Source organism: Camelus bactrianus, chromosome 1, assembly GCF_048773025.1.
Source record: "Camelus bactrianus isolate YW-2024 breed Bactrian camel chromosome 1, ASM4877302v1, whole genome shotgun sequence".
Taxonomy (NCBI): Eukaryota; Metazoa; Chordata; class Mammalia; order Artiodactyla; family Camelidae; genus Camelus; species Camelus bactrianus.
The window spans coordinates 130060569-130070666 of NC_133539.1; the positions used below are offsets into that span (position 1 = coordinate 130060569).

General features: G+C 46.0%; 1 long non-coding RNA gene across 7 annotated transcripts in view; it reads left to right on the forward strand.

Moving 5' to 3' along the window:
• The window catches only part of LOC141578975 (uncharacterized), a 114748-nt gene that overhangs the window by 30298 nt on the left and 74352 nt on the right, over window positions 1–10098 (forward strand). For all 7 annotated transcript variants that reach the window (XR_012509883.1, XR_012509880.1, XR_012509879.1 and 4 more), the window contains one exon: window positions 2763–2886. This is a non-coding gene — a long non-coding RNA (uncharacterized LOC141578975). The remainder of the gene's footprint in view (window positions 1–2762; window positions 2887–10098) is intronic.

The following is a 10098-nucleotide window of genomic DNA, read 5'->3' on the forward strand; positions in this document are numbered from 1 at the left end:
TGGCCTCTCATGGGAAGGTCACTATGTCCTGATAGATTGAGTTTCTAATCAGCAAAAAGGTCTGGACCCACTAATGGTTCCCAGAGATTTTCTGCTGACCTGCTGACACTTTATATACATGAGACCTAAGAAATTCCTGGATATAAAATCCTTAATGTTATCGTTTGCCCTCGAGTTCCATAGGAATGGAGTGCTGTCTCAGGCTGTCTAAGGCTAGATCTGAACAAAGATAGGGTGATAGGCTGTGCAGATGGACTCTCCCCAGTCTAATGGGATTTCCACCATAGGTTTTAGAATCAGGCAGATTAGTTCAAATCTTGCCTTTACCATTTATTAGCTTTGTGACCTTGAGGAAGAAACTTTACTTTTTGAGGGACCAATTTTCTTTATCTGTAAATAAGTTCAGTATTTATTTTAGGGTTTTTGTTTTAGAATTGAATGAATCAATTCCCTCATTTATTCCTAAAATACAGATCACATGGTTCTATGCTGGTGCCTTAGTAGTTGATTACTAAGGGACTCAGCAGTGAGAATGTGGGTGAGGACCCCTGGATAATAGAGCTTATATTCCAGGATATGCTTGTAAAAGACTGGATTGCAGTGGATTTTTAGTAAATGTCCACTCCATTCCTAATCCCCATTGATTGTGTATATATCTTTATACTAATATATGAACAATTTTTTATTGCAATTTAAGTCTCTGTAGTATTTAAAGTATGTAGCTATAACAAAAATACGTGAAATAAAATGATCTGACTTTTATTTTCTTTTCAATAAGCAAAACAAAATAAAATAGAAAAGAAAAGAAAAAGTTTTGAAGGAGTAGAAATAATTTTATTTCCATGGAATCAACTCCCTATGTTAGGTTTTTCAGTTGTGTTCTTAAACAGCATATAAAATTGACAGGTTTTGTGTTCAGTGTTGATAGCTGGGTGAGTATAGTTTCTTTTTGTGGTTGTCTTTGATGAATTATTTGCACTAGATCACAAGTAATGTGCATGTTACATATTGGAAACGAGGAAACAGTGGAGACATACTACCTCCAATGCAGTCATTTTGTTACCGAGTCCAAACTCATTCTGCTCACCAAATGACAGGCCAATAAACCCGGAGATGAGGTGTTGGAGCAAGGAATAGTGACTTTATTTGCAAAGCTGGCAGATCCAGAAGATGGCAGACTGATGTCCTGGAGAATCATCTTCCACAAGTCAGAATTGAGTCTTCTTTTATACTAAAAAGGGGCGGGGTTTTGATTGGTTGTTGGAAACTTCTTGCTGTATGAATTGCTTGTCCTTTGAATCCGCTGTTCTTGCAGCTGTCCATGCGGATCAAATCATGTTGCCCCTGTGAAAACTCCAAAAAAAAAACAAAGGTTATTCTCTATTTTGCAACTTGCCATCTCTACATAAGTGCAGATGAATTAGCATCCTTCAAGATCACGGCCAGGAGAATAGGCTGTCCTGGATATTTCAGTCTAAAGGCAACTTTCTTTTACAAATGGTGCAGAGCTAGCAAGTCTGAGCCTAGAAAACAGGGCACAGGGTTAAAGCCAAAGGAACAGACCTAACATGGGGTCAAAATTGTTCTTTTCTATTACAATTCCCTTTTCTGCTTCATAGATAATTTTAGTAAGAAACATGAGCAATTTTGTATTTTTGCTTCTTAATAACCGATAAGTGGGCCAACTATATTTTTGTGAGCAGAGATGCTGTGCGGGCATAGGGGTCACAGCACACTCTTGTTGGGGGTGGCCGACCCTGAAACATGTCTGATGCCACGTGAGTGTTGGTGAGGGTCCCCCTAGCCAGCGGCACTCTTCAGGATGTAGCATATGTGCTTTGACTTCTTGAGACCTCATTTTCGGCTGTAGGAAATTTTTTCAGATACTGCGATTGAAAAATCACTCCAGCTGGGGATAATTAGGGAAAAAAGGAAAAGGAAAAGGGTTTGGAGTAGAGTAGAAGAGAAGGACATAAGATCACGGAGCCTGAGTGCTTGGCAGCGGGGCCTCGGGAGAGAGGGGAGCAGAGGTTGGGAGGGGCCTGACCCCGGAACCAGCTCCTGCATCTGTCCCCGTGCCCAAGCCACGTAGCTTCCAATGGGCCTGGGCCACCTCTCTGGGCTGGATGTCACCCTGTGCAGAAACTTGAAAATTGAATGTAAGTGGTGGGCAGCACTCACCTAGGGGGTCACTGTGGATTTTGGTCAAGTCAACAGTGCCTTTTCTGGTCATGTGCCTTCACTTGTCCTTTATCTCAGGATCTGAGGAGGAGGAGAAAGGAACTCAGGTAGAGATCCAGGAAGATATCCGACTGTGTTAAGAGAGGACAGACACAGTTACAAGGGGACCGAGGACACTTGCAGCAAAGTAAAATGACTTCACAACTATTGCTTCAGAGCTGCAGGTGTGAGAGAGCCTAAGCCTGTTTCAGAGTGCAGGGGACAGGCGGAAAGGAATGGCAAAATTTCCACTGAAAATTGAAATTTTGTTAAATAGCCTGCTACTGTTGTTGGTATCACTTGAATGAATGCAGGCATATTTCTGTGGGCATTTATAGGTTCACTCAACCCCACCAGCCCCTCTTGCCCCCATCGGGGATGGGATTTCTCAAGCACAGTGCACCTCCTGCTTCGGTGGGCCACGCTTCGGGTCCTCGCCTGGGGCCGGGCTGCTGCAAGGCACTGAGTCCCTGAGGCACGGAATGTGATACACGACAGGAACATCTCTGCTATCGACTGAGGGCCTCCTTTTCCCCCTGCAGTGTAAGAATTCCGGTCACTGAGTTAGAAGCATGCTTCCAAGCTGTCCGTGTCCTCGGCATCCAGAAGCGGAGCCTGGAAGCTTCCGAATTTCTCCAGAATGCAGTCTACTTTCACCTTTGGCAGGTGAGTGTATGTACTTACACAAGTGGAGGAATTACTGCAGTTTTCCTGGAACTTACTCACCACTAGTCCATCTGATTTTTCTGTGCTAGGATTCAGTATGGCCTGCTAAAAAATCTGGAGTCAGATCTTGAAACCCTGATGAAGAGGATTATTTATTTTATTTCACTATATGATAATCTTTTACTTTCAAAATTCAGAATTTTTGGTTCTTTCAGGCATTTTTGGGGGGGTTGGCAAAACAAATTTTCTCTTACCGTCTTTGCGACCTGTTGCTTTGTGCCTCTCACCTGTCTTCTGTCACTTGTGAGGCAGTTCCATTTGTGACCCTGTCCGGGTTGTTCATGTTATACAACATAAAGTCTGTAAAAGTACAGTCCCTTTTACTCCGAAGACATTCCACAAATAACTCCTTAAATCTGGGTGTGGTTTTAAGAAGACAGAATCATTAGAACATGTAATTGCAGGTTGCTAGTGCAAAATCCCCAAATCAATAGTCTAGCTCAACATCTAAAATCTTTCTAATCTACCTTGGATTTGTATGGATAAGTGAAGCAATTTGCTAAGAATTGAACACCAGGGTTAGAATACAGGCTGGTGTAGCTCAGCAGGTACTCCTGAGCCAGCGCTGTGCCAGAGGGCGGGGCCGAGGGAGAGGGCGGGGCTTAGGGAAAGAGGAGGGCCAAGGAGGAGGGGGGTCCTGCCCTCCCTGAGCTGTCAGTTTCATGGCAAACACCTTCACCATGTGAAGAACTTGGAGTTTCTTCTAAGAACACTAGGTTTGAAAAGAGTCATAAAAGAACGGGAGTGACAAAATCCAATTTGTCTCAAGTAGGGGAGAGCAGCTGGAAGGCCACGTGGGAGACTCGTGAGTCCAGGTGGGCAGTGTTGGTGGCTTCTACCTGAGCGGTGGTACAGTCAGTGGGACAGTCACCGGGAAAAAACGAACAGATTTTAGGCATGTTTAGATGGTAAAAAGGAAACGATGAATGATGTCTGTGAAGGTAGGATGGAGTAAGGCCCAGGTTTCTGGGTGGATTAATGAGGTAAATGATGGTCCTGCTGTGCTCTGAGCAGGGAAAGCTGCAGAGGGAGCTTTGGGGGAACCCTGATGAGTTCAGCTGTGGATAAAGTGAAAGGCTGTTAAATGTGTGGTCTGGGAGCTCAGGTGAGAGCCAGTAGCGAGTAGGGGGAGGGGAGAGAGACGTTCAAATCATTTTGTCTTGTGAGCATACAAATAATTATGAGTAATGGTACACTTACGCCTCTATATTCTGGATTTAACACCCATTAACATTTTGTTATATTGACTGCAGAGGTTCCTAATATTTTTTAATAGAAATAAAATAAATAGAAACAAAATAGTGGAGTTAATAAACATCTTAGAGTTGATGTGTGTCCTTCTATGTATTTTGATACCTCATCTGTTTATAACCATAATCTAAAAAACGTTAACTAGTTTAGCATAAGTGTTAAACAGAGGGACGTGACACACAGTTTTGGGGCTTGAAGCTGATTTTCTCGGGCAAATTATGTAGCCTCTCTGTACCTTTGTTCCATTTTCTGTGACTGCCCCCGGGCCCCTCATCACAGATAATTTCCTAGACTAGATGATAGGAGGGAGGCTGCTGAAGGGAGTAAGAAGTGGCAACTGCTAGGGACACTTAAGAGAGAGACAAAAAGAGATTGAAGTCAATAAACTCAGTACAAACAAATACTCTCAAAAGAGAAAGAATCCTGCAGTGTTTTGAGCCACTTAGCATAAGGGAAACAAAATCACGTGGACCCAAAACTCTTGAGCATGTGAGTATTGTGGGTGGGAATGTGTCATCAGAAAAGGGTTGAGAAAAGGTCTTTTGGTTTCCCTTGACGTTTCCATTAAGGATGGGGAGCAGAAGTGAAAACCCTCAGCTTCAGTGGAAGCTGCTGTTTTGTGTGAAACTGACCAAACTTTGGAGACCAGTCATCAGCGGTGCTGGCAAATGAAGAGATTTCGGGATTGGGTGGGGCACTTGCTGTGACTTCCAGGTGACCTACTGGCTGGGGGCTGTGAGGCGGGCAGTAGGTTTGCAGGGAGACCCGGGCATAATCCCTGGCTCTGAGGCTGCTGCTCTGACTAGCAGACCTGGGCACAGGCAGACCTAATGGGGCAGCTCGGGATGTGGCCTGGGACACCTGCCGTGCTGAGGGGGAGAAGAGCCCTTCCCTGAGGGGGTGTCCCAGCGGAGAGTGGAAACGTCCTCCTGCAGGGGAGGAAGAGCCTCTGAGCAGGGTGCTGGTTGCACAGGCAAGACCACCCTGAGCACGGAGGGTTTGGGGAGCCGGAAGTCACACAGTGGCCCGAGCAGCCTTGTTCCTGAGAAACTAGAGGGAGAAGAGGCTGAAAAGTCAGGCTAGGGTCAGACACTGTGGTGGGTTATGAGTGACAGTAAAGGACTGGTCAGGCAGGCACGAGAGAACCCTGTGGGTGTCCCAGCTGGAGCGTCACGCCAGAGGGTGGAGCTGAGTTATAGACTTTGCCACTTATTAGCTGTGTGACTTTGAGCAAGATCACCCCACCTCTCTATATATACATTCATCTGTAAAATGACACAGTGACAAGCTCGTGTCATAAGAAGGCTTAGTTTAGCTCTGATCCTCTGTGTCCAGTCCTGTCAGTGCTGCCCTGCAAGTTTCTGCAGTGGCTGCTCTTACCCTGAGATGGGAGGGCATAGAGGGACTTTGTAGCGCCCGAGGGCAGGAAGGGGTTGCTTTAAAAACAGACATGTAGCCGCCTGCAGCTGCAGGCTTGCAGGCAGTTTGGTTGATGGTCCTGGAGAGGACTTTGGAGGCCTTAGCATCATTATAAGACTTGTTTTCCCTTGGGGGCCGGAATTGCCTATGCAGATTAATGTGGAAAATTTGGGCTTCTGGCAAAGCTGTTTTCAGAGATGGTAATATACATAACATATCGTAGAAAATATAATGCTTTTATTTAATCTGTGGGACTTTGCAGCTGTTGGGAACACCTCTGTTGGCCTGGTCTCCACGGAGGACACTAGGGGTCGGCAGAGCGTGCGGGAGGGCAGGTAGCCTGCAGTGCTGCTGCGGGGTGTTCTCCCGAGTAGAGCACTCTGCTGAGTTGACTCTTCTCTGAGTTTGGTTGCCAGATGAGCAGACAGCAAATTAATGAGTTCTGGTGGGATTGTATAATGACAGAAAGAAAGAGGGACCTGTAGTTTTTCTGGACTAGAACACGCTTTTGGTTCCTTATCCAGTGTGTTCCATTACAGAATTGATGAGTTGTGTCTATTCTGGGACTTGTCGACTGAAAAAAATGTGTAGCCTGAAAGTTTAGAGTTACACTTTATTAGGCGGGAGGACTCGAGGCGGGATGACAGCCTTCAAATCTGTCTGAGGGACTGCTCCCAAGAAGTAGGGGAGGAACTAGGATTATATGGCAGCTTTACAACAAAGACCAGGGAGTTGGAACAATAAAAGATTGCTTGTTATCTAAAGAAATCCAGGCATCTCAATTTAAAGAATTTAGTGCCTTTGTATGTATCATTTGACCTCACTGGATTCATTCTTTAGACAAGCACCTAGCTATCTAGGGCAATTATCCTGTCTTCTTATTCTCAGTCTGTTCAGAGGGCAGCATTGTGAGTGGCTGTAGAGGCTGGGCTTCAGGTCTGTCCGCACTGGGGGGTGGCAGCAGCCTTGATGACTTGGTTTCAGCATTCTTTGTTTACTGACATGGTTGTAGTATTTTAATTCACATTGTAGTATTTTCATTCACAGACTGATTGTGGATAATCTGGAAACTTGCAAAGGAAACGAGATGGAATTACTGCAGGTACCTTCTACTTTAATAAGCCGTGTGCAAACATAAACATGGAGGAAGCATACATTTGAATTTGGTGGTGTAGGAAAGGGTTTCTGCACATTACAGGAGAACGCAAGGCAGAATATCTCTTCTTTGTTGGCAGGGATGTGGGTCAACCTGTCATTTCTGTAGCGGTTTCTGAGAGCACTTTATGGTAATTAACAAACATTGACAAACGGTGGCACACTTTGCATTTAAGAGCTGACCTGTACAAACGTGTATTGGACAGGTGGATTTCATAGGCAAGTGGTGAGGTGGATTGGAGAGAGGTGTAGCCCAGGCCTGGGCTCAGATTCAGGTTTAAATCGCCATTTCCTCACCAAAGGACCTTGGACTAGAGTGTAACCTCCATTAAACTGTTGGTGAATCTGTGAAATATGCATTATAATATTCGTTTCTTCCTGGGTTTGTTGTAAGTTTTAAACAGTATTATAACACACATGAAACACTTAACAGGCACTTAGCAGTGTTCACTGTGTCCTACCGCCCCGCTTAGCGTGTGTTACAGCCGTAAAGGTAGCATGTGCCTGTTGAGGACGTACTGGCAGCCCCTTGAATATGTTGTGAATTTGGTGATTTCCTTTAATCCTTGAAACTCTACGTGCCATGGGCAGTTATTTTCATGAACAGATGAGGAATCTTAGGGTAAAGAAGACGGTGTAATTTGCCCAAAGTCAGACCATAATTTTGGGTGCAGGGGCCTCTGTTCAGCATGGGCCCCTGGGCTTTCTGCCCTCTCCTTTCAGCACCAGAGCCAGACGTGGAGTCGCCTGTCTCCCAGCCCAGAATATCCGGCAGGCAGCAACACAAACCTGGACCTGTTCTGCTTAAGCAAAAACTCCGGAGGGGAGGCAGGTACTAAAGGGATAAATGTAAAAACAGACGACTGCAAACTGTTATCAGCTCAGAGAAGGAAAGGAACACGCCTCGCCGTGCAGAGCTGGGAGCTTTCCCTTCAGGGCTGCTCTGGGGGCGTTCATTTCAGCTAAACAAACTCCGCTCCTGCACCAAGGCATGAAGGCAGGGTGCATGTAACCAGGCTGACTGTGCCTCGTTGATCATATTCATTCCTAATCCAGTGTCAGCTGTCACGGGCACTTACCTAGTAAACAGATGTCGGCCATAATCATCACGCACTTTGCTTGGTAGTTTTATTGGCCCCACTTTTGAGATGAGGTAATTGAAGCTGGGGAGTTTGCTGCATGCCCGTGATTACCTTGGAAATACCCCTACTGGTCTTTCAACATAGACTGGTGTGGCTGTTACATACCAGCCTTGTGAATGGCATCGTGTAGCTTCTACCAAGTGGCCCAAATGACTGACATTGATTTTCTTAATCCGTAGGAAATGGTATGTGACAATAAGAGAAAAGGTGGTAAGAAATTCTTTGGAAAACTAGAACAAAATCCAATACTTCCCCAGCTGGGGTAGCGTACCCAGTGTCACACATCCCACTCACAGCCTGGCACCTCCTCCCTCCCGACTCCGTGTTCAGAAGCCACTCTGAGCCTTCGAAGAACATTTTGCCTCGTGACACTTTTGACTAAGACCTATGACCTCTCTGTCCCTGGTTTACTCTCTCTTCAAGGCCATTTAAATTTTATGCAGGTTCCTCAACTCCGATGTAAGAAAAGACTCTTTAAACTTCTTGATGAAGCTCCTTAATGAAGATCTTGTGAAGGAAACCTAGTCAAAACCTGGGAGGTATGCACACAGTGAGTGCATGCAACCTCAGCACTTTGTGAAGTTCAGAATCAGAGGGGTGGGAGACTCAGGAAAGACTTTTTAAGGTAGAAAGGGGAAAGTGAAAGGATGCAGGCTGTGTGAGACTGAAACATCTCGGTCCCAGCCAGCAAGGCACCTGCGTTCAGGATGGTGTATGGGGAGTACAGAGTTCTCACAAAGAAAGAAGTGGTGGGATGGGAGGGAGGACAGATAGATTCTTTTCTAGGGAAGGAAAAAGTGGGCTGAAAATTTTCTGGTTGAATAAGAGGACTGTGACATGATGTGCTTGCATTTTGGAGATAAGGGTTTTGTGGGGACAGGCCTAGGAGAACGCTCTCTGGCTGGGGAGTCAGCACAACAGAGAACCACAGAGAACCGGGCTGACCTCAAGGCCCCTGCTGGGGGAGGGGCTGCCCGCCATTTTGTCCTGGGGGCTACTTCTGTCCCTTAGCTGGGGCCTCAGAACTCCCTTCACATCCCAGTCCTGTTGATACAAGAAAACATATGTGGGGCATGGGAAGGGCTGTGTCCCAGGCTTTGGTTGAGCCCCTGGAATGTGCCCCACCAGACGTGGGTCCTTGGCTTCATGCAGGAAAGGTTTCAAGAGCAAGCCACTGTTGAGTAAAGGTAGATTTATTCACAGAGACACATTGAAAGGCAGGAGAAATGCCACGAGGTGTGGGGGTTGGGTGCTCAGATTAAAAGTAGGTACACACTCCACAGACAAAGTGTGGGCCTTCTCCGAAGAGGGAGAGAGAGTGATGACCGCGAGGTGGCGCTGTGTTGCTGGTTTTCATGGGCTTGGTTGTTTTATATGCTAATAATTAGAAGGAGCAGCCTAAGGGCAAGGGGCTGGGATTCCCTGGGATTTGGCCATTTCCCACCGTTTGATCTTTTGTGGCTAGCCTTGGGATGGCCATGGTGACTTGGGGCGTGTTATTCACCATGTTACTATTACAACGGATGTATAATGAAGCTCAAGATCTGCTAGAAGTAAAATCTCTTCATCCTGAGCCTCAAGGCCTACTGGGGGTTGAATCCTTCACCATTTTGATGTTAATTGCTGTGGCCTTCATTGAATGGCTGTGCTCTGGCCCCTTCCATCCTGTCTCACTGTGTTGACACAGAGAGAGCAAAGGCCCGGCCCCGCCTGTGCTCCTGCATTTAACAGGGAGAGGGGTGGGGTGGGCTGATGATGACTCTGAGTGGTGAGAAGGATGTTTCAGATTTTCCCACGTGGGACATGGGGAAGTGCCAGCAGCCACCGCAGATTTATCTCACGGGCATTATCACTTGTGTCACTCATCTTTTTCTATTTTTCTTTCTTTTTTTTTCAATTATTTAATCTAAATTTAACATCAGGTTTTCTTAGGAAAGAAATTTCTCTTTTTCTTTTCATTGGGGCTCTTTTGGGGGGGTAGGTAATTAGGTGTATTTATCTGTTAGAGGAGGCCCTGGCGGTTGAACCCGGGACCCCGTGCACGCTAAGAACACGCTCTACCACTGAGCTCTACCACCCGCCCCATCATCTTTTACTTTTTGCTTTAGCTGCCAAGAATCTTACGGCTGAATTTCTAGTCGGCCTTTAACACTTACCCTGACTTCATGGCATTCGTTTTTATGAG